At 41.0% G+C, this 25,013-nt stretch overlaps 1 long non-coding RNA gene and 2 other non-coding genes across 3 annotated transcripts in view; all 3 read left to right on the top strand.

Moving 5' to 3' along the window:
* Nucleotides 1–25,013, top strand: part of LOC145445032 (uncharacterized) — a 361,778-nt gene that overhangs the window by 67,394 nt on the left and 269,371 nt on the right. The gene's annotated exons all lie outside the window — the stretch shown is intronic.
* On the top strand, nucleotides 20,221–20,293 carry Trnav-uac (transfer RNA valine (anticodon UAC)). Its single transcript has one exon. It is a non-coding gene; the product is annotated as a tRNA-Val (tRNA).
* Nucleotides 22,993–23,065, top strand: Trnav-cac (transfer RNA valine (anticodon CAC)). Its single transcript has one exon. It is a non-coding gene; the product is annotated as a tRNA-Val (tRNA).

The raw sequence follows: 25,013 nt of genomic DNA, 5'->3' as shown, positions 1-25,013 counted from the left end.
TTCGTGACGAATACAAGATATTCAATTGGAAACGTGGACGCTGGAATTTGGTTTATTATTATTAAACCACGAGTCCGGTTTCTATAACGTCTGGGGATCTATTGGGTCGGAAGTGACACAGCAGTACGACCATAGATATTTCAATTATGTGTCTGTGCAGCTAATATATTTCCATAAACTGCATATAACGGTTCCGCATTGGCGTTTTCGCTTCTGTCAATAACTACTTTTTGATCCATATTTGTATAAAACTCTGAACTTCGTGAGCACTTTTTGCCTTCTTGAAATTGTATGTCAATTTAACCGACTTGTTACTAGTGGCAACTAGAATGAAACCACAGCGCCGTAGTCGAGCGGCTGTAAGAGGGGCCTATGAACGTGAAAGTATTTCCTGCGAATATCTCAACATTTGTTACAAATGTGCTGTTAAATATAAGAATTTTTCAATCGAATCAGAATTGCTTCACTGGCCGGATGAAATAGTCTGTTTGACACCCCTGGATTAGAGCATACCCTGGCAACAAACGAGATTTGAACTTAAATATGGAAACACTGACTTGTAATTTTAATTGTTACGGCATTTTTTGCTAATCGGCTGTATTTTGAACAGGGTTGTAATGACTCGAGTCAGACTCGAGTCACGATTTTCTGATGACCCGACTTGATTCGAGTCATTTTCACAAAATACGGAAATGACTCGACTCGACTCGAGTCAATATGTGTATTGACTCGACTTGGACTCGAGTCATTGCGCTTGACTCGAACCAAGTCATATGACTCGAGATTCAGACGGTCAATACCGATATTCCATTGTAATTTCGAAGAACAGTAAAGTAACCACCCTATTAGGATTTCGTCTGCTGGTGTTACTGGTACTTGAAAATGCGACCAGAAACTGTTAAAAGTGAGGAAAATTATTATTTTATAAATGCGAACCATTCGATATCACCATACAGAGTTATAAAAGTGGGTTTAACAAGACTTCAACTGGAAACTGAGCAGTCAACACAATGACTTGGACTCAGACTCGAGTCATAATACCATGGCTCGGACTCGAACCTCTGCTCGATGACTTGGACTCGGACTTGACTCGGTAGTGAATTGAAAATGACTCGACTTTACTCGAGTCAAAACTATAAAAGTGAGATTGACTTGTGACTCGGAGCTTTATGACTTGGTTACAACCCTGATTTTGAACCTGGATTACTCACACGACGTACATAGGTTACTTAATCACGGTACATCAATAAACTAGATGTCAAAGTAACCGGCGGGCCGCACAATGCCCATATCAGGTGTATAGCCAAACAAGAGAGGTCGACCGGTTCACTCATATTTCTGGACGATGTTGTCACGAGCCGCCATTGGTACCATCTCCTGATCTGATCAGTAGAGAAGTTGCACAGATTAAAAAATTATAACTACATTCAAGAATTAAAAAAAAAACTCATGCCAGGTGCATGCGTGGGACCCATATGCGGTGTATACACGTTTGCCTGGCATTTGAGTATGCCACATATAGTTGACCATGCGACTTTATGACCCCAACTCAAACTAGCTCTAACTTTAACCCACAGGCGCCGAATACTGATGGCTGAAAAGTATTAGGACGTTGGTTGATGGTCTTTTCTTAGTTGTTGCTGGCTTCCTAGTTCCCACATCTTGCACTACGAAGCCGCGAACTATGTTTCAATTTCAGAGAGTGTCACGAGGTCAAAGAGGTTGAGAACCACTATAGTAGAATTTCGTGCGACACCGCTAGAACCGTTTGAATGACGATGAGGAGCCTTGATTATATAATGTCCTCTGACATTTTCGAGATTACAATTAGCACCAGAGCCATTATTGGCATTGATCAATTATGTTAGCAATCACAGTCTCTTGAATGGTTTATAGAAAGAGATTTCTTCGTCGCTGCTTAATATTACTAGAGTAACGATGTAAGACTGTTCGCGTTCATCTCTTGTGTAAGCGGACTGGGGAGACTTGGATCAGCTGCAAACTACTGAGCAACATATGTGGTAGACTACGGTAACAAGGTTGTAGGCAAGCAGACGCTGTCTCGATAATGTTTCATCTGTTATAGGTATGCTCGGTGGTCGATAAATTGCTACAGTAGACAGTCAGCAACAAACGGACGATGTGTCCCTTGTCGTGTTCGGTTTGGAACCCTAAATATGACTTCGACGTATGTATTTTATATGCACGTTGCATCGACCCCTTCGGGCTATTGGCTTTGCCGGCCAAGCGACAGAAAAGGGGATGTGATACCCTGTCGTTTACCGCTATAACCCCTGAAGAAGTGCGGTAAATGGTTCGTTGGTCATCGTCTTGGGCTCTAGGACTTGTTTTCGGCTATACCAGGGGTTCTCAACCTGGGGGGCGCGGGAGGCTCTCAGGGGGGGCGTGAGAAATTGACGAAGTCAGTATAGGGGGGGCGCGAGAAATTGATAAAGCCAGTATAAATTGTACGTGTCTGAACATGTGTTTCACATCCAATATGAGAAGACGATTAATGAAGATGAAATTTATTCCGTATTCAAGAAAGCTTGCAAAATACAAACTCTAGCAACAGCGCTCAACTGAGTATAGTCTGATTTCAACTTCATTTGAGCAAATTTTTGAAATTCTTTGGAGATATAGAGAGCAATTTCCACGTGTAAGTCATTCATTACTTCATAGCTTTGACAGCAGCCTAAAGCTGGTCGCGCTGGGCAGCTCTTGTTAGTAGCTTGCGAACTGCACTGCCTAAGACAGACTTACATGCAACATAGGTTGCCCGGTTTCGCCCTCAATTAGGCTATAAATCAACACAATTAATTCATTTCGAAAACTGATCAAATTTAGCCTGGCAGGACAGAACGACGCCTTGCTCTCTGTACTCACTACCAGCATCAGGATTAGTCTTAGGGTGACCTACATTGAAATTAATTAATGGATGTCTTGTTCAATGTTTTTTGTTATTTTCAAACAAGTTTGAAGAAATTTGTGAGCAATGTAAAAGACTCAACAACTGGAATGCAGATTCAAAATTGGCGTAAGATATACCTTATGTATACTATTAGATCAGGGGTGGGCAGCCTGCAGCTGTAGAAGGGAATTTGAGCGGCCGTCGACGCCTAGTTCAATTATTAGGTTATGCGTTGGCGGCCGTAGACATGCAAATTGCAATTACGAATTCATTCCCACATTTTCGAGAGATTTTAATTAATCTTGAAATTTTCTTCGCCCTCCGCGCAATTCAACAAGACTTCATTTTTCTATTTTAATGCAGTAGCGCCCTTCTTAATCTGAGCCGGAATGGGAATTGGCAAGAAATAGCAATTCGTTCACGGCCCTGAAAAATTTTCGCGCTCCGCGCGACAATATGCACCTCCCGGCAACTATTCATAACATTGCCACTCGCAATTTCGGTGCGTACAATAGGCCATTGAGAAAAGTAGAATAGTCCGGAGTTCACCGGGAATGGATATGGACAGTTTACCGTAGGAATTTTGCGTCCAGATCGTTCATTGCGGCTATGCCCTGGAATGCGGCCTTACGCTACATAAGCAATCGAAATGCGGTCATGATTATCAAAAACGTTGCCCACCTCTGTATTAGATGATGTGCTCTTTTTGACATGACGATAAATGCAAGGGAGGTCAGGGATGCAAGGGAGGTCAGGGGGGCGCGAGTTTTTTGACCATCTCCAGGGGGGGGCGCGTGTCAAAAAAGGTTGAGAACCACTGGGCTATACTATTCGGCTTTTCCCAATTGAATTTACCATCCAAATTTCAACAAACATTTCTTTCAAAATTTCGAGGCGGGTTTCGATGTGGCTTGTTTACCAGCGATGGTAAGAACTGTTTCCGGGGATTGATTGCGGGGTTGAACGATGACGGCGATCATAGTTCGTGTCGACATCAGTGTCGTATCGCTATCATTCTTGCACTTATTGTTCTGGACGGTACGTTTGACCCTTATGCGTTGATTTCTGAGAGGATTTTGATTATGTATGAGTGTCGTTCTTCGATTTACAAATCCAATCCTCGCGTAATGATACGTTCTTGGATAGGGAGCGAGTCGCTGTTCGTTGAATACAACATTTTTGTGATAACGGTGTCTGATAGCGTATTGGTCCCGTAATCCTTCATCGTTGGTGTATGTGTTGGTGTCATCGTACTTGGGCCCGTCCCTCATGCTTTGTTGCATTCGTTGTGTGTGTGTTGTAATTCTAGGTCGTGTTTGTATGATTTACCCGAATGTCATTTTGTGTCGTGACCTCCTGCTTAAATTTCAAGAAGTTCTGTTTCGTTGTGTAGCCTGGGCGGATCATCGATCGTTCAGCATTTGTAAAAATATTCGGTTCTCCCGCGTGTTTGACAGTGCGTATATCGGCATTTCAATTCTTTTTATCGTAAAATGTTGTAGGTCCTTTTCAACACTTGTAAATATCTCCATAGGCTTCTCCCGCGTGTGTGCAGCAGAGATGAGCGGATTTCGTATTTGAAATTTCTATATCCTAATCCAATCCAAATCCGAACCTTCGAATCCAAATCCAAATCCTAATCCATAACTTTTTCAGATTCTAGTCCATGTCCAATCCTAATCCGATTCCAACTGGAAATTCAGGAAAAATACTAATTTATGCAATGGAGGGATTCGAAAATTTTCTTTTCACAACCAACGATTCACTTGATTCAAGATATCTTAAGTAACCATAATTACATTAATAACTGATCTTAATAAAGTTTGTCGCCATTCGCCACACAACATTTCAATCTAACAGAAAATAGGTAAATCCAATCCAAATCCTAATCCGTTCTGAAAAAAATGTCTAATCCAAATCCAATCCAAATGCGACAAAATTTCACAAATCCTGTTTTTTCAAAACCTAATCCTAATCCATGCTCATCTCTGGTGTGCGGGGGTTGGGCTTTTAATCCTTCAGTTATCGTTGTTGATGTATGTCTGTGTCGTTCGTCCTGTTCATTACGTCTCGCGCACGTCCTGATGTGTCTCGCGCACGACCTAATGTGTAGTTGTCTTTGTGTGTGTGTGTCTGTCCCTTGATAGTTTAGTTCGTTCATTACGTTTTGTTATCGTTGTTGATGTATGTCTGTGTCTTTCGTCCTGTTTATTACGACTGGCGCATGTCCTATGGTGTCTTTGTGTGCGTCCCTTGTTACACTTTGGTCCGTTCATTACGCTTTGTGTCCTCTGTGTAGGTGTCGTTGTGCCTGTGTCTGTCCACTACTTTTTTCGTCCCGTTCGTTACGTCTCGTGTCGTGCATGTATTATGTAGGTGTCCTTGTGTCGGTGTCTGTCCCTTGCTTCTTCAGTCCGTTAATCACGTTTCGTGACCTCTGTATCAGTGACGTGCGGTGAGGTTCATGGCTGGTGAGGCACGCCCCCCCCCACACATACAAGCGCACACACACAAACACGTACCCACGTAACAATAGCAGCGGTCATAGAGAGCATCTTCTGTGCACACTAATAGCAGTTGCAATTCCATATTTTACAATACATGTAGGACTCGTCGTTATTGTGCTAAATGGGCAAGTTTTACACGGATAGTAATTACTATCTATTCAAATACCGGTGTAAATTATTCGAAGCACATGAAAATAGCATCCTCAGTTACAAATATTTTCCGTAAAAGAAACACTAGATTTGCCGAATTTCGAAAGAAAATGTACTAGGCCAAGTCAACTCGATCACAAAAATCGTGGTTGATTTTGGGGGTTCCAGTTCCATGAGCAGAATATAATTTATATTTTAATAATCAGTACTGCGGCAGCTTCTCATTGATACCCGTTTATCGAATTTAGCGCTCGACAAGTCGGACAAAAATGGTCGTAACATTGCCTTTTGACAAATGGAAAGTATGACGTAAACCAAATGCAGTCAGCCGTTCAATCTCGCTGTGCCCACACCATTTAGGATACCATGATTTCACCCCTAATGGGTGGCTGGACCCAGATTTTCACCCCTAATGGGTGGCTGGACCCGGATTAAGAAACCTGCCTTTCACAAACGCTCTTCTCGCTTGTAACGCGGTCCTGTTAACACAACACCATAAACGAAATACACTATTTGGCAGGCCGTGTTATTTTTGGCATATGCCAAAAATTGCTTATTTTTGGTATTTTCACTTTCACCTAATGAACATCGATGTAAAACATCAATAAATCATCGACTCATCGAGGGTTTTCACGATTTTCACTTATTCGCCCAGACGACAGGTGAGGCACTGCGTTTTACTAAACCAGTGACTCCCAACCGTGGCTCCAAATTAGCCTGCTAGCCGTTCTGATTGACATTCCAATATGCCACAAAAATATAATAACGCGAAACAATAACTTCATATTGTTAATTTTTTCGCTAAAAGCTTTTCGACTAACTCTCATTAGTAGCGAACGTTAGTGATGGAGTGAATCAAATTCGAAATGTAAGAACTATTTTGTTTGTATGACGTAATAATAACAAAAACAAACAACTAGTAGATGGGCAAGATACGGTAGTAACGGTACAAAACAAACGTTAACGAGTACATATTCGGTTATAAATAACCGAAAACACAACACATAACATTAATGAAATATTCCAAGAGTGGGAGGCGTTCCTTCTGGCGACAGAGAATCGGCGTTCGTAGCTTTATGATCGTAGATTCCAGGACCTTTAAATGAAAAAGAGAACGGCCACGAGCAAGTATAGAAAATTGACTGTCATTCAGCACATTCTGGATGGGATAAGAGATGCTGTCCAATAGCCGAATTACAAGCAGTAACTTGATCATAATCACGCAGTGTGTCAACAGACTGCGATGAAGGAGTTGGAAAAACATTAGTTATTCTAATTTGCCGTGGGACATGCTGGCGAATTCTTTGCTACATGCGCTGAGACGGACGACCTACATACCGACCGTCACATCGGCACGTGTATTCATATATTATGTTGCTTTGATTTGTCGCAGGTAGCACATCCTTTTGCGTTGCAGGCATCAGAGATTTCGTCATGAAGATTATCTGAGGTTCTTCTTGTGAAAAACAATGCCTCACTGACGATTTAATTTGTTTTTCAAACCTGTTGGACACTTTCCCAATCCAAGGAAGATGCAAATAAACAGGACATTTTCTAGGTCCAAACGGTTTAACTTTTCTGAAATCTCTGAGTTTACGATCTATGGTCATTTTAATGATATGATCAGGATAACCATTTGACTGAAAGGTTGACCGAATGTTCCCCAATCAGAATCAAGTTTGACTTTACTACAAATCATCAGAGCCCTGTGTACCAGAGTTCTTATCAAATTTACTTTACGTTTTACTGGACAGAAAGAATCCCACGAAATGTATTGCCCACTGAATGTAGGCTTACGGTAAACTGATGTAACAAAATTAGCACCCGTCTTTTCCACTACAACATCACGGAATGCTAATGAATTATTAACCTCTTTTTCCATGGTGAATTTCAGTGATGGGTGAAGACCATTCAATTTGCTCAGAAACAAATCACACTGGGATTCATTCTCAAATATGGCGAAGGTGTCATCAACATATCTTTGATACATTAATGGTCGATCAATATCTTCGAATAACCATTTTTCGTAATACCCCACAAAAATGTTAGCCAGAATGGGACCAAGCGGCGATCCCATTGCAACACCATCAATCTGTGTATATATGGTGTTATTGAAACTAAATTCGACATCACAAGTGATCAATCGCATTAATTTAACAAAAGAAGACCTTGAGCATGGAGGAGATGGAAGGACACCACCATAGAGTTCATTGGCACAAATCTCTATAGTCTCTTGAACTGGCACGTAAACATAAAGTAAATTTGATAAGAACTCTGGTACACAGGACTCTGATGATTTGTAGTAAAGTCAAACTTGATTCTGAATTGGAGAACATTCGGTCAATCTTTCAGTCAAATGGTTATCCAGATCATATCATTAAAATGACCATAGATCGTAAACTCAAGAGATTTCAGAAAAGTTAAACCGTTTGGACCTAGAAAATGTCCTGTTTATTTGCATCTTCCTTGGATTGGGAAAGTGTCCAACAGGTTTGAAAAACAAATTAAATCGTCAGTGAGGCATTGTTTTTCACAAGTAGAACCTCAGATAATCTTCATGACGAAATCTCTGATGCCTGCAACGCAAAAGGATGTGCTACCTGCGACGAATCAAAGCAACATAATATATGAATACACGTGCCGAACTGCCGATGTGACAGTCGGTATGTAGGTCGCACGTCTCAGCGCTTGCAGCAAAGAATTCGCCAGCATGTCCCACGGCAAATTAGAATAACTAATGTTTCTCCAACTCCTTCATCGCAGTCTGTTGACACACTGCGTGATTATGATCAAGTTACTGCTTGTAATTCGGCTATTGGACAGCATCTCTTATCCCATCCAGAATGTGCTGATCATTACAATGACAGTCAATTTTCTATACTTGCTCGTGGCCGTTCTCTTTTTCATTTAAAGGTCCTGGAATCTACGATCATAAAGCTACGAAAGCTGATTCTCTGTCGCCAGAAGGAACGCTTCTACACTCTTGGAATATTTCATTAATGTTATGTGTTGTGTTTTCGGTTATTTATAACCGAATATGTACTCGTTAACGTTTGTTTTGTACCGTTCCGTTACTACCGTATCTTGCCCGTCTACTAGTTGTTTGTTTTTGTTATTATTACGTCATACAGACAAAATAATTCTTACAGTTCGAATTTGATTCACCCCATCACTAACGTTCGCTACTGATGAGAGTTAGTCGAAAAGCTTTTAGCGAATAAATTAACAATATGAAGTTATTGTTTCGCGTTATTCTGAAGTTCTGTACCACAAATCACTTGTTTAAAAATATAATAGGCGACAATTTTTGTTCGCTTCTAGGAATAGTTATTTTCAATTTCTGTATATAAATGCTAAAATGAGGGATATTAGTTTATTTCTAAAACCGTCCAAAAAGTGTCCTCTTTTCAGATTTCCAAAATATGGTAACCCTACTCAAATCGTATTGTCGAGAAAGAAAGGGAGAAGTTGACATCAATTGTTCGTGTTTTAATCCGAAGTTTTGTAGTGGTCCTGAAAAATTTACGAAATTCGAAAACAATTAACGCTCGATGTCGACACGCTGATATATCGAGGTTATTTGTAATTTTCATAAATTCATAATTTGATATCACTGCAGTCGGATGGTTATAATATGGGGACTTCGAAAATGTTTGACCTTTGGAGGGATTATTTACGTGAAAATATTTCTTACTAAAAGTCTCAATTTTTGGACAATGTTCTCGATAATACAAGCATTCTTCTTTTACTCAGAATCGTTTTGCTGGCCGTATGAAATCGTCTGATACCTCAATGGTCTAAAGCAGTGATTCCCAACCGCGACTCTCAGTTTTCACGCAATAGCTCCACGCTATGGCCTTCTTCCGGCTCTGATTAACCTCTGAATATGCCACAAAAATATAATAGACAGTTGTTGTTTCTTTCTGTGCACAATCATAGTCAATTTCTGTATGTGAATGCTAAAATAGGGGATATTATTTATGTCTAAGACGCCCAATGCCGCTTCTGGATACGAGCAAAGAGAATTCTTCCAGACTAGCGTCAAACGCATGGTTAAACAGTGAATATCCGCCAGACAATGTTATATATTGAGTTTTGCTAGTCACAGACCTTTCTAGATTGTCTAAATGTGTTAAAAGAAAGTTCGACACAATTTCACTGACATCGAAGTAACGGCTTATCGTCAAGTATAAATTGCAATATTACTCGGCGTATTATCCACCTCAAAGTTGATGATTAAGTGCTGGAATGTATGAAGAGCTATCACATAGGCTTATCTATAGTATGATGTAGTAATGATATGCATTGTCAATGTATTTCAATGTATAGTACTCGCCAATTTGCGTCTATCTATGCTAAAATAACCGATATAGAATCTACAGAAGTCAATGTACAATTGTGCATGTGTTTGAATTTGCTGGATGGTGAGACCCAGAGGTAGGCTAACTGCCTTGAAGTTTTTTGTTAGAAGGACCCAAGTGTAGAAGAACCCAAGTGTTTTCTTGCGGCTCCATAAGTACTCTGTAGGTTGAAATGCGGCTCCGACATCCACAAAAAGGTTGGGTACCACTGGTCCCAAGCATTGGCTCTCAACCCTATTTACCTTGCGGTGCCAAATCAAATGTGTCAGCAGCTCCCTGCACTCCGGAACTACATCATCGTTATGAGGTTTTACCATTTCAGATAACAGTATAGAAGAGCTCCGAATCAGTTATAAAGTACAATACAACATCTCTAAATTTGAGTTGCGCTGAATACCGCTGGTTGTTCTTGAATTATGGAGTATGTGCCTTTTCAATCACGTTACGCAACATCGCAAGATTTCAAATATATACGATCTTCACCTCACGCAGTGTTCCTTAACCTTGCCGCCAGCGCCTGCAACAAAGGGGCGATTCGAATTTAAGGACGCGTTTACGTTCAGGGGCGGTATGGGGGTGCTGAAGAAAAATGGCGTCGCAATAGAGGGTGCAGTAGGGACGCCGAAAATTTCAGGTTATTTGGTACAAAATGTTTCGAACCGAAAGGCTGATCGGATTCTAACGCACAAATAAAACACCTCGGGTGCTGTACTGGTGCAGGTACACATCGACACGAGTGTGGATACCTATACTACAGCTTGTGCACTGCATACATGTACCAGTACCAGTTATCAACCTTCTCCCTCCTGACGTATCATCTTTATTGCCAGGCAAGTATATAGGCTTACATCTCCACCCTATACCGTCTTTTATCGCGGAACAAGGCAAGTACAATATTGATTTTATTTATTCCATGGTGAATAACGAGAGCAACTAGACCGAGTGCATCGATGCTTACAAGTCTCTGCCTGATAATAGTCACAGCAGCACATCGTTGACACGATTTACAACATCACGAACAACCGACCATCATGATCCACGTTTCAGACTCGGGTTTGTAGCTGAATAAGCCGAGGAATCAATTAGCTGCGTCAAATCATATATATATAATCGCGAAAGAGCAAAGGCTAATAATGTACTATTGACACGATTTACAACATCACGAACAACCGACCATCATGATCCACATTTCAGACTCGGGTTTGTAGCTGAATAAGCCGAGGAATCAATTAGCTGCGTCAAATCATATATATATAATCGCGAAAGAGCAAAGGCTAATAATGTACTATTACATACCGTTTCCTGGTCTGATAGCAGATCGAATGTACCCACGATAAGATCGGAACAGAGCAACTTGCCATTACCGAACGTCATCAGGAGCTATATCAGTAATGGAGGGATAAACCACTCCTTTTCTGTGGCGAAGCCGGCTATGCCAATAATCCGAAGGAGCAGTTGCAATCTACTTCGATCTGCACAGCGATCATAGTTAGCGTCGTCGAAAATAAGTATCAACCGGACATCCACCAGTAACACAAATAGCAGACAAACGTAACCAAAGGCACACAGAACACAAGAAACAAAACAACTTCGACAACGCGGCAATAGGCTACAACATAAAGCTAAACAACACGCAAATACGGATTTCGGGCATAACAAAGGAGTAGACAGATATGCATCAAGACACCGACACACACGCCAACAACGATACAAAAAGGTGATAGAAAAACCGGCACACTCTCACACACGCGGGAGACACTGACAGATATTTAGAAATGTTGAAGATCCAACTAGGGTGAAACTATAATTCAACGACACAGCGAGGGAGACTAAACTATACATGTTGAAGAATGACCGATCCAACTAGGGTGGAGCTACTATTCAACGACACAGCGAGGGAGACTATAAACTACACATGTTGGAGAATTACCGATCCAACGAATGTAAATGTTAAATGAGACAAATGAGGATGACACTACAACAATTTTCGTTGAGAGGGTGAAACTATAATATTCGTTACAACGAGGCCGAAACTGATCTACAAAGGTTGTAAAATGGAACATTTCAACCATGGAACATTTTAACGAGGGTGAAACTACGATTATGAAACTACATTTTCGTTGAGAGGGTGACACTATAATGTTTGTTACAACGGGGCCGAAACTGATGGGAGATCTACAGATGTTGTAAAATGGAACATTTCCACGATGGAACATTTCAACGAGGGTGAACAGTTATCAACGAAACAACGATGATGAAACTACAATTTTCCGTTAGAGGGTTAAACTATAATGTTCGCTACAAGGTCGAAACTGAGAGGGTTAAACTAATGTTCGTTACGAGGCCGAAACTGAGAGGGTTAAACTAATGTTTGTTACGAGGCCGAAACTGATGGAGGAGATCTACAAATGTTGTAAAGCGGAACATTTCAACGATGGAACATTTCAACGAGGGTGAAACAGGTAATCATCAAAACAACTATGAGGAAACTACAATTTTCGTTGCGGGTGAAACTGTAATGTTCGTTACGAGGCCGAAACTGATGAGAGATCTACAAATGTTGTAAGATGGAACATTTCAACGATGGTGGAACTGTTATGTTCGTGCATTTACGTTCGGTGTCGTGCAGCTCTTTCTTTCTATAGGATTAGTAATTACAGCCAACCATTATTTCCTCGTGTGTCATGCTTGTATTTATACCCTGTGTTCTGTTGTCTCGTGGTTTTTCATTTGACTGCACTCTGGATCGTGTCGCCTGTCTTAAGTTATACTGCTGATATTATACTGATTTCCTATTGCAAACTCGTCGCATTGAGCTATTGTTCAACCAAGATCAAGAACATAACAATTTCAACGAGGGTCAAACGGTTAGATCAACGGAACAAGATCAACGAAACACCGAGGATGAAACTACAATATTCGTTAAGGGGGTCAAACTATTAAGATTCGTTACAACAAATCCGAAACTGATGGGAGATCTGCAAATGTTGTAAAATGGAACATTTCAATGATGGTGGAACATTGCAACGAGAGTGAAACAGTTGACCAAAGAAACAGCGAGGATGAAACTACAATTTTCGTTAAGTGGGTGAAACTATAATGTTGTGAAATGGGAACATTTCAACGAGGGTGAACAGGTAATCAACGAAACAGCGAGGATGAAACTACAATTTTCGTTAAGAGGGTGAAACTAAAATCTTCGTGACGAGGGTGAAACTATAATTATAGACAGTCAAACTCTCATATATTAAAGAATCGATGATGCAACGAGTGTGAAATTATAATCGACGTTCTTGCAAGGGTGAAACTGGAATATATATTTACGGATGTTGAAGTACCGATGATCCAGCAACAAGACTGAAACAAAACAGCGTTATGCACAAGCACCCAGACACCAACAGACGTACACATACCGAAAAATAGAATAAACACACATATGAAGAGATTTGCAAATGTTGTACTGACAACCAACTACTCGTCCACTTTGCACAAACACATTTGGAACACACTTACGATCACGCGGGAATCGACTTGTAAATCGAAGGACACTCGCACACTATCCAAATCAAACATGAACTGTATGAAAAATGAAACATCAAACATAACGTCCATAGGATGAGTGTAAGAGCAATGGCGACACTCCACTGATCTCGACACGAACTCTGATCACTATGACATCGTTCAACCCGACAGTCAGACCCAAGAAACGATTCGTACTATCGCTGGTAACAAAACAAGTCACACCGAAAACTAGCTTGCCATAAAATTTTGAAACATACATTTCTGTTGGAATTCGATTTGTTGATGTAACTATGAAAAGCCGAATATTGTAGCCAGAAACTAGTCCCGGAGTACCAGACGATGACCGACGAACCACTTGCCGCACTTCGTCAGGGACTATAGCGGTGAACGGCAGGTCATCACCTCCCCCTTTCTGTCGCTTAGCCGGCGAAGCCAATAGCCCGAAGGGGTCGTTGGATGTGCATAGAAAATACATACATCGGCGTCATGTCGTCAAGCATTCCTGACCAAACACGATTTCTCAACAACCGAGGACATCTATAGAGTATAGCTCATCAGCGAAACCGCACAAATCACAACACGACTATCTACGTTCCTACCACCATGTTACCGTTCTGTAACCCGGAAGATACTCAAACTTCCACGTCGGATTGGAGGCTCTACTCTCCACATACGCCAGAAATGAATGAGAACCAATCGCTGTCTCTGCGCTAGTAATATCAAGGAGCGGCGAAAAAAGCCCTTCCTCTAAAGAAGTCAAGAAACTCTGATTGCTACCTTAATTGGTGACTGCCGATAATAACTCAGGTAGAAATTGTAATCTCGACAAAATCAGAGGAGGAGACTTTGTGATCTAGGTTCCTCACCGCCACCCGATCAGCACTAGGGGTGTCTCGCAATATCTTCGAACGGTGGTTCCCAACCTTTATGATGTCGTGACACTCTCTGACAAGGAAGCATTGTTTGCGGCACCCTGGTACTTGAAATACACTGAGTGTGATATTTGGGGAGTAGATAACTAACATAATGATCTTCAACCTACGTAATATCTCTGTTTAGCCCAGATTCTGATGCTGTTGAGCAAAACATGTCATCACTTTCGGAAAAGCCCAAGTATCACATACTGCAGGCGATGGTCAATGTCACGTCATCAGATTCCCATTGATTCTATAAATTTAGATGTCCCTTCAGCATACGATAAATACGGTGTTATCTCTAATTAAAGTAGAATGTGTAAAGAACATATTGGCACAGCATTTTTCTTTGAAATCCATATATTGGAACTGCAGTAAAATGCAGGTCATCGCATCATTTGCTATATTTATGGCACGTTTCTTCACTATTGCCACTTTATCGGTGTTGTAAAGCCAGAGAATAATTCAAAATTGTATTGTTCGAAAACATTGATTCTCAACTGCCGGTCAGTGGCGAGTTTCCTGCCGGTCTGCCAAATATATTAGAATTTTATATATCAATTTTGAAATGCAATAAGATGGACTGAGGCCCATTTATTAGTAATCTGACATCCTTCGCGGAATCCCAATTTTCCGTTGAGTGAAAAAAATAAGAATCAACCACAATTAAGGCTGCATTTAAAACAAAAATCAATTCAAAACAAACATGTTTTAAACAAGGGCATTGTTTCAAACACGATGTTAAAACACATGATGTCACGGATATTTAATTGTGATGCCATAGTGGATTGAGATTGACAATTGAAAATATAGGGTGGGTAAATATATCTCCTTTGACGAAATATCTACGTACTATAGCTGTTGGACCGACTATTTCGAGGGTTCCTACCATTCCATATCGTATACGTCGGCTATAGCGGGTGGTAATCGTCCATAGGCTCATAAAACCTATTTTTGGTAAAGTATTTACACAATTATGGCATAATTATACAACTTAACAAAACGCAATTTTTTTTAAAAAAGGCATTTGTTTAAAACAAATTTTGAAACATGTTTTAAAATGCAACCCGAACCTCAATACACTCCTAACTACGCATCTAATAGATTACTATACATTGGATTACTGGAGTCAAAAATTAACACTGTATCAACAGCGTGTTAAAAGAACAAACCCGTTAATATATCATCTTAACATAAAACTAAACGATATGCTGAAAACTCCTTGCAAATCAGTGTAGCTTCTGCTGTTTGTTTTCAGATACCAGTTCAGTGTGAGGCTTCACCTTTGAAAATGTAACTTTATTGTTCTGTTGAAACAGCGTGGGACAATTATTTAGTTCCGAATGAGCTTATAAATGTTGGAGATATAACTGCATGTCAGAAGGACGGGATTTCAATTTCGAACCCCTGGATACGCCACTGCACGCACGTATCCCCCCATAACATAACAGTCAATATTCGACTATTGATCGGGCCTAACCTACAATCAATGATGGCATACACGGGCATAGCATGACGAATCATATGTCTGAGTTGATATCTGTGGTAAACATATAGTGTTTCGACTACCTTGGTTACTGGTCATTTCACACTTAACCAGTATTCCTGATCTGTAGCATTATAGCATGGCCCACTTTCGTTCTAGGCTTTACGTAAGAGATGGCGTCGAAAATCATAAGTGATCAAATTGTGAGGAGGAGCCTAGATAAACCTCCAATTCTTAGGTGGGAAGTCTGCAGTCGACCTCGGTCGGACTCCGTCCCCTTCAAAATTTAAATCACCCCTTGGGGGGCGCTGGAGCAAAGGTTAAGAACCACTGATGTAAATCGACATTTTCATTCCTCGAACCCTTAAAACTAGTTCGATGGCCCCGATTTAAAACCCCCTGGCATACAGAGACAAGCCAAATCCTGATTTTCTTCCCCTTACAATACATTGCTGTTTCACCTACCGATAGCTACCAAAAGTCACACCAATACCAGCCAAAGTTCTCCGAGTCATAATTTCGTAGAAAACCGCACAAGCAAGCAAGAGGTCTCAAATCGCATGTGACGTATGAATGACGGCGTGTCGTGTTCCAAGTCGCCCTGGAATCGAATTGCCGAAACGTGGGAAAACCTCAATTGAGATATCTTTTCATTGACGAGGCTCCTAACTGGCTTGTTAAGACATCGGTAAACCGACTGAGCTGATGTGACATTCTCAATTCGAGGTAATAGCTTTTTAACTCGACTCAAGATAATAACTTTTCGCGGATAATGACTCGAGCATTTATAATTTTACACTGCTTCTACTTCGATTTGGCAGCCTTCAGTTATTTTGGCAGTAGTAGCTTTAAAATAGTCACTTGTAAATCGCATCTTTTTACTTCTAATTGGCTTAAAACCTTTGGCTTTGCTTCTATTTGTACTTGTTAGATTTAAGATTTTAGGTGGAAGTATAGGCTTAGATATTATAGACATGTGCTTTTACTTGCACTTGAGTTCGCGTCACTTCTACTTCTACTAGACAGTCTTCGGTTTTCAAGCAAGATTAGGCCTAGAATACTTACTTGGAAAATGCTACTTTCATTTGTACTCGAGTAGAAATTTGTTACGCTAGTTCTACCTGTACTTGATAGTTTTCATTTTTAGGCAAACGTAGGCCTAGAATACTAACCTGGATATCGCTACTTTTAATTTCGCACTTACTTCTACATGAGTTGAAATTGTTCACGTTACTTCTCCTTCTACTTGATAGTTCTCAGTTCAACGCAGCCATGGGCCTAGAATACTACCTTGTAAATTGTTACTTGCATATTTGTTCCAGATTAAATATATGTTGTGTCACTTCCACTTTTATATGCTTGACAGCTTTCAGTATTTTGACGCGAAACTAAAGCCTTGAATACGCACTTTCTTTTAACTCGGAAATCACTACTTATACTTATACTTGAGTAGAAATTCACGACATTACTTCTACTTCTACTGACCAAAGATCCTCACTTTTACCACTTCTTCTTGTAATGTATAAGAAATTGATGAAAATTCCCTGTCTAACAGTCGCATATTAGAGTTCTCTGACTCCTTACAACCGTGCTGTGACGCTATCAGCATTTCGATCTTTTTTACCTCTAATATTTATTTGAAGCACGAAATCACCAAAAATAATATTAATAAATATACAAGGAAAGTCTTATGGGACGAATAAACGATGTTTGAAGTACCTTCGTAAATCATTCTGACTTGATCTCTTCTTTCTGTGTTACCACTCAACGACACGGTGGGAATCGCCGCACCTTTTGTGCTGGCAACTCTTACACGTTTTCTTTCTCTGTTCGCCGGAACAATTCTCAACGTGGGACGCAGATCACGATCGTTCGTCAGGGAATTGCGCTTCTCTATACGGAGGAGGCTGGTGGTACGACGCATGCGACAATGACGGAAATCTGAATGGAAACTTCAAAAACACATTGGAAAGGGATTTGGTTGTATGATCGCCCCTCCTTCAGAATACTGGGCTTCACGGAGTGAGAGTGGGTTGACGTTGAAGGCAATGGCCGGACGCATGACCTCCTATGCAGCTCGGAGATGAAGTTTAAAAAAAGATCTACATGAGATCTTAAAAACGGTCGACAAACATTTGTTTTTGTAAAATATTCACTAGATGCAAGATGACAGTCGCGTGTGTTAGTGGAGGTCTATTCCGTTTAAACTACAGCTTTCTATGACTCCACAGGGTTGCCCGCGTAACTTCACACGTATTCGTCCGTCCGACGGACCCGGCTTCACCTGTATCAGTGATTCGCAGCCTTTTTGAGTTACAAATGTCTCTGTAGCTGAATATTTCAACGGTGTGAACGCATGTCAATTCGCGTGACATATATGCACAAGTTATATCTTATATAATGCCCTATATAAATAATAAAACATGGTGTCGATGGGTAACTGGCATCTGAATGCAAATGTTTCCCTTCACAAATGGCTGACTTTCATCAATCCGCGATAATGTTTTCATAGTGGCGGCATAACTGAAATGTGAGATCAGAATTAAACATAAAATTAAGTGTGTGAAGTCAATTATCGGTCTCATTTTATTCCCTACTGGAGTTTGTGCCGTACATTTAATATAATGATTTGAATAAATATTCAAATCCTCCTTGTTTAATGAATTGTCATGGTTCGTAATTTGCTGCAGCGAAAGCTGATTGATATTTATTTTTTCACGTTGACTTTAATTCATAAAATCTACATGTCTAACCCAGATCAGGACACTGCAAAGTAACTGGTTATTTAGTCCCATGCAGGGGCTCCCGATCGGAAAGGAATCAATCAATTTACATAATCAGGTGGTTGACTAAAAAAAAGGTCAACTTTTCGGCTCAGCTCCCGAAATACCCGCCGGAGCGTCACTTCGGTGCTGATTTACGGCATCTCAGTCGATTTTGACCGTAAATTTGACCAGAATTCTCAAAAAAGAGGACAAAATCCCCAAAAATAGGACAAAATCTCCAAAAGGAGGACAAAAGGGCGTCCTCCGAGAACACTTTAAAAAAATAGGACAAATCCTCATAAAAAGGACGTATGGTAACCCTAATCTATTAGAGATGCAGACCTACTGACTACGGATTTATGTTTTCGTGATTCGGCAGATCCTGTACGATAACATGAAATCCTAACACACTCCACATCCCGTTTCGGTCTTTAATCATAAATTCCAGATGCAAAAGAATCTTGCTCAAGGCTGAGAATCTCTTGACCCTGTCATTGACATTTTCCAATAATACCTCAGCGAGGCATCGGAGGTTTCTAAAAGGACTTATTCAAAATTGTGGTGCAATGCAGAAACCAGTCGAGTCTAAGATAATGCCAAACATCGACATGACCAGTGGCGCGAGGTTCATCGTCGGTATGGTACTGTCCCCATAAGAGTCAGATTTACAAATATAAAATCAAAAAGGTTCGCTGATCCAGTTGGCGACTTGTTTGTTATAACATTAGCACTCACACGCACGCTACGTAAGAATCTACTATATGCCTCTACAATTAATGATAGGTATGGATGGAAAATAAATATTAGTCACAACAAAGCCTAATTTCAAATTCCTCGGCGATCTTGAGGGGGTAGCTGGTGCTCTGATATTATGATTTTCTGAATCAGCGCGACAATAGCAGTCGAGTAATTACAACTGGTAATTAAAAATTCAGAACTGTTCATGATTAATTGCGCTATCACAGATAAGGATACAGGCTCGTATGTTCCCCAATTCTCATTTCCCGCTATGTTTATGAACAGTAAATATGCGGATTGCGTGATTTTGGTGTAAAAATGTTCAAAATTAGCTTATCTCTGATAGAAAATATCAATAATAAATAATTATAATCAGTGAAAGTGAAGTGATTTATGTATTGTAAATTTGCACTTGAAGTGTGTATTGTATCATCGCAATGTAGAACGTATACCTTCATATTTGTAAGTTGAATTCTAGCAATCCCAATTTGTGACAATGTGCGAATAAATTGCGCTTAGATATAAACATCACTTATGACAGACATATTTGATGTGCTATTTCGTGGTTATGTTGTCTGTTCGGTATTCAAGAATTCGACCTACCTCCAACATTTATGTGTTTGAGTTGAGCTGCAATGAATAATTTCATCACTTCATGCTATGCGAGATTCGAACATAAATCATATGAATCTGTTAGGTCTCATGTGAATCCGCATACGCGTGCAGCTCTGCTAGTTGTCTGTAGCGAACCGTAAGTGGTAATGTACGGGTTCTGTCGGATTCCATAGTAAAATTGCGATGCCAGTTCCTTGAATACACGTGGTTACATGCGAAATTACCTCGCTATGTGGTGATGTCGTTCAAAGAGTTCCGTAGTGTAGTGGTCATCACGTCTGCTTTACACGCAGAAGGTCATGGGTTCGAGCCCCATCGGAACTACTCGTACAAACGTTTTTTTGGTTGATGATGATGATTCTTAGAATATTGAAAAGCCGACATAGATAATTCATAATAAATAATTTCGCAAAACGCACACTTTTAGATGCAGGGTTTATTAAATATTAGTGGTGCATGACATTTATGGAGACCAGATTCACTTCGGGCGTATCAAAAGAGAATCACACCATAGTGTTCTATATGGTGTGGACACAAGCAAATCTCACGGCTCACTGCGATTGGTCTACGTCTTGTACGAAATCTATATTTTTTCTTCATTTTTTATTAAATTACGTCAACTTGGAGAATAATCGCTGCTTACCTGTCATATTTCGCAAAACGTACCGAGATTCCAGTAGGAGTCTACGTCACACTTTCCATTTATCTGAAGGCAATTTGACGGTAATTTTTGACTTGCTTGCCGAGCATTAAATTTGATAAAACGGGTATCAATCGAAAGCTGCCACTGGTACGCAAATATAATTATTATTCCGCTCATGGCCGTGGAACCCCCACAATTAGCCTTGGTTGTACCATCGAGATGCTTTGACGACGGAGATGCGATACGGCCGTAAGGTCATCTAGTCTGCATCCCCGTTTTTTCCTCCTCCATGCTATCCGTGGATAGCAGGATAGCTGCGGATACCAGTTTTCGAGTATTTGATCTGACCTGCCCGGGGATCGAACCCACTACCTACCGATCGAGAAGCTGGACGCATCACCATTACACTATATCGCTCGTCGCTTAGACAGTAATCATGGCCAAGTGTGCCAGGGGTGATTGTAAGACCCTGGTACTTTTGCCCCGTTATAAAGGTGTATTATGTCGTCAGGGGTGCACGAGTTTTGATAAAAAATAAATCGGTGTATTATGTGGTCAGTGGTGAACGAGTTTTGATAGAAAGTTGAAAGGGTGTACCACGCCGAAAATGGTTGAAGAGAACTGCGATAAGTGATCACTGATCATATTAGCATTCATATGGCAAGGTCGCATCTGTTTTGGGATTAGAACTTCAGGCTGTTCCAAGCTTCATACGCAATAGATAACATTTTTATACCAACTTATAATCAAATATATTAAGCATAGAAAAGATATGGTATGGGATAGGGTTGCCATACGTCCGGAATTTCCCGGAAATGTCCGGAATTTCACTGTTCAAACTAGCATCCGGCAGGAAATTCTAAAATATGCCAAATGTCCGGAATTTTGAAGACTTGACGTAGGCTCTTAATTTTTTCGTAAATCAGCATAAAAACAATATTTTTTTGGAATATTTATGCTGATGCATGATATTTTTCTTCGCGCTGCGCGCGATTTACTATCACATTTATTGATTTTAATATGGAGACTACCACCCTCGCAAAAACTGCAATAAAATATAAATAAAAACAACCTTCATTTACAGGAATAAGCCTAATTGTAATCGCAATTATAGGACAACGGTATATTCCCAGAGATCGTTAAAACCGTTTAAATGCCTGATTCAAAGACAGTGGTTCCAAACGGGGATGGGGGGGGGGTCGTCTGCCTTTGTTCTGGGGTTTGCGAATATGTTGAATGTAATAAGCTTCCAAAATAGCCCGTGAGTAAGTCTGGGCAAAGGTGCTGACTTCTTTCAGTAATCAGCTCGTCAAATTTTGATCTGGGCAACGGAACATTTTCAAATTGGAGATGGAGTCGCGACCAGCAAAGGTTTGAAACCACTGGATGTTGGGTGTTTATAAAGCTCCGTGGTGCGCACCGGCATAAGGCTGATGAACAATCTTATCGGTAGGACATGAACATGACTAAACCATGTGCAATTACGCTCCCTGTATTTTCGATCTCATCATCCTCCACCAGCTCTAACGCTAACTCTGATCATGTGGGCGGAGAGCAGTAACTATATAGTAATATATGGAACGACCAATATTATTGACAGAATTCATTCAAATAATTTATCGACCAGATGCATATATAAACCGGATTCACATAGCAAGCACCCCCCTCCAGAAGTTGCATGGATTTCCCTATAGTGTGGGCTCAAAATCATTGTATATTTGGGCGGGAGGAGGCTGTAAACATGTGCTTTCGGTCCCGGTTACACAACACACAGCAACACACTCCTGAACCGGATCGTGATCAGCACCTGTGGTCTCTGAGCAAAGCGTTGCTAGTGTGACGTCATAAATCATTTTGAAATCCACTAGTGGGCGCTAAAGAGTGTCCGGAATTTGGGTTTCTGGAATATGGTAACCCTAGTATAGGAGCAAGTGCGCACTAGAGTGAGAGTGTGGATGCGTAATCGGTTGTGCAACAATGGTCAACACGCTTGCGATTTGCGTTGCTGCTCACCTGCTCCCAGACGGCATGGTTGCGTCACAATAGCAAACTCTGTTACAATGCAACATTCGAGGCGGATGTTTGGGGGTTCCAGGACCACGAGCAGAATAACATTTATATTTTCGCAATCAGTACCGTGGTAGCTTTCGATTGATACCCGTGTTATCAAATTTAATGCTCAGCAAGCAACTAAAAATTACCGTCAAATTGCCTTTGACCAAATGGAAAGTATGACGTAAACCAATCTCACTGACCCGTGAGATTTGCTTGTGTCCACACACACCACCGTGACCAAACACTCAACAGTCGATTATATGCTTCACATCATTATACATATTACGAAATTGTATCACGTAAGGATAATATACGGACTATTGGTAGTTCCGTAGTGTAGTGGTTATCACGTCTGCTTCACACGCAGAAGGTCCTGGGTTCGAGCCCCAGCGGAACTACGTTTTCTTTTAATGATATATTACGATAATTGGAAATTCGAGGAGTTTGATTTCGTTTGCTTTCGGACACAAGCTAACATAAAAAGCCATTTGTTATCTCGATTAGTTGTATTCTAATTCTAAATCTGACTTGAAACATATGCAGCACGAATTAAAAGTAAAATGGATTTTGAAGCGAATTGGGATTGAGTTTTTAACATGTACATCTCACACACATCTTACCGCTGACATGGAACCAGATCGGCACAGGAACTCGTACATAGACGTCGCATTCACACTTGCCGAACTGAATTAAGCTTTGCTTAGCCGAAAATCCACTTTACCCGGGGAGAACGCCACAGGGCAGAGGTCTCAAACACGCGGCCCGCGAGACCATTTTGTGCGGCCCGCGACGGCATTTTGGATTTCGAAGTATTCGACAATATTTAACTTCCGATCTTCATTTTACTCTGTTTGAAGTTTTGTCTAACCCAGCCCTACCGCCCGCTGTTCCTGAATTTGTTCTATCAAGTGGTAGATACATCTGAGTGCCTTTGTCATGCTGAGTGCCTTTTTGTGATTCAGAATGCGCGTGGAATGTGAGTCCGCACGGTTTCGTCCAATAAGGCCTACCTGGAAATACATTGAATTACCCTTCATTGGTGCTGCGGCCCGCGGCGCTATCAAAAAGTCTGAAATTGGCCCGCGAGCACATTTGAGTTTGAGACCTCTGCCATAGGGTATGCGATGTTGAAAAATCTATCATCCACCGGCCGCACCGATCTTCTGAAGCTATACAATGCGCCCTGAGAGACGGGGAAATTGCCAGTCTCGTACAAATATGCTATAGTCTGCTCAATTGCCAAAAAAAGCAAAGACCCTACCTCGGCGTACTCTTACCGCCTTATATCCTTCACGAGTTACATTTGTAAAGTCATGGACGTAATGGTCTCCAATCGCTTGAGATGGGACTTGGAGTAAAAAATTCCGATTCATCGCTCACAGTTCGGCTTCCGGCGTGGTCGAAGCACCCTGGACCACATCCCACATCTCCACGACACGATTTACTAGAACCTCCACCATCAGCGATCGGTGGTAGCGGTCTTCTTATAGACATAAGTCCAGAGGTGGTCAGTAACGAAGTACTTCTACTTTTTGAACTACTTGAAGTAGATTTTGCCTACTCTCACTACTTTTTAAGTAGGTATGATTTTAGACTACTTCTACTTCTACTTGACAGTTTTCAGTTTTGTAGGCAAAAATAAGCGTAGAATACCTACTTACTTACTTACTTGTGAACCACCACTACTACTTCTACTTGAGTAGAAATTCCGGCGTTACTTCTACTTCTACTTGAGTAGCGGCGGTGACTACTTTGACCACCTCTGCATAAGTCGAGCCTACGATATCGTGTGGCGCCACGCACTTCTGTACAAAGTATACCAGCTCGGAATACGCGGACACATGCACCGGTGGATTACAAATTTCATTTCTGACAGAACTTTCCAGGTGACCGTAGGAAGTACGCTTTCCGACAGTTACGTACTGCAAAACGGCATACCCCATGGAAGCGTTCTCAGCTCTTTGCTGTTTGCGATCATGATCAATGATTTACCGAGTTTGTTAGGCCTATGTGTGAACATGCGGTGTTCGCGGATGACTGCGCTATTCGGGATAGCGGTCTTCTTATCCAGCCCCCCTTGTCCTCCATTCAATCATCACTCGATGCAGTAAGCGACTGGTGTTCCAGATGGGGGTTCACCATCAGTAAGGTCAAGACCGTAGGCATGCGGTTAACGAAGAGAAGGAAAATGACTCCACTCATCTTAAGAACTGGTGACAATGAACTTAAATTTGTGGACACCTATAAATATTTGGGTATCACGTTTAACAAACTGCTCAACTATGAGCAACATATTCATACGATTTCTAAAAAGAGCTCCAACAGACTAAATCTCATCAGAGTTGT

The sequence above is a fragment of the Botryllus schlosseri genome, chromosome 8, assembly GCF_051294905.1.
Source record: "Botryllus schlosseri isolate E-star chromosome 8, Bs_hap1, whole genome shotgun sequence".
Classification (NCBI taxonomy): domain Eukaryota; kingdom Metazoa; phylum Chordata; class Ascidiacea; order Stolidobranchia; family Styelidae; genus Botryllus; species Botryllus schlosseri.
This window is presented reverse-complemented; position numbering and strand designations above follow the sequence as displayed.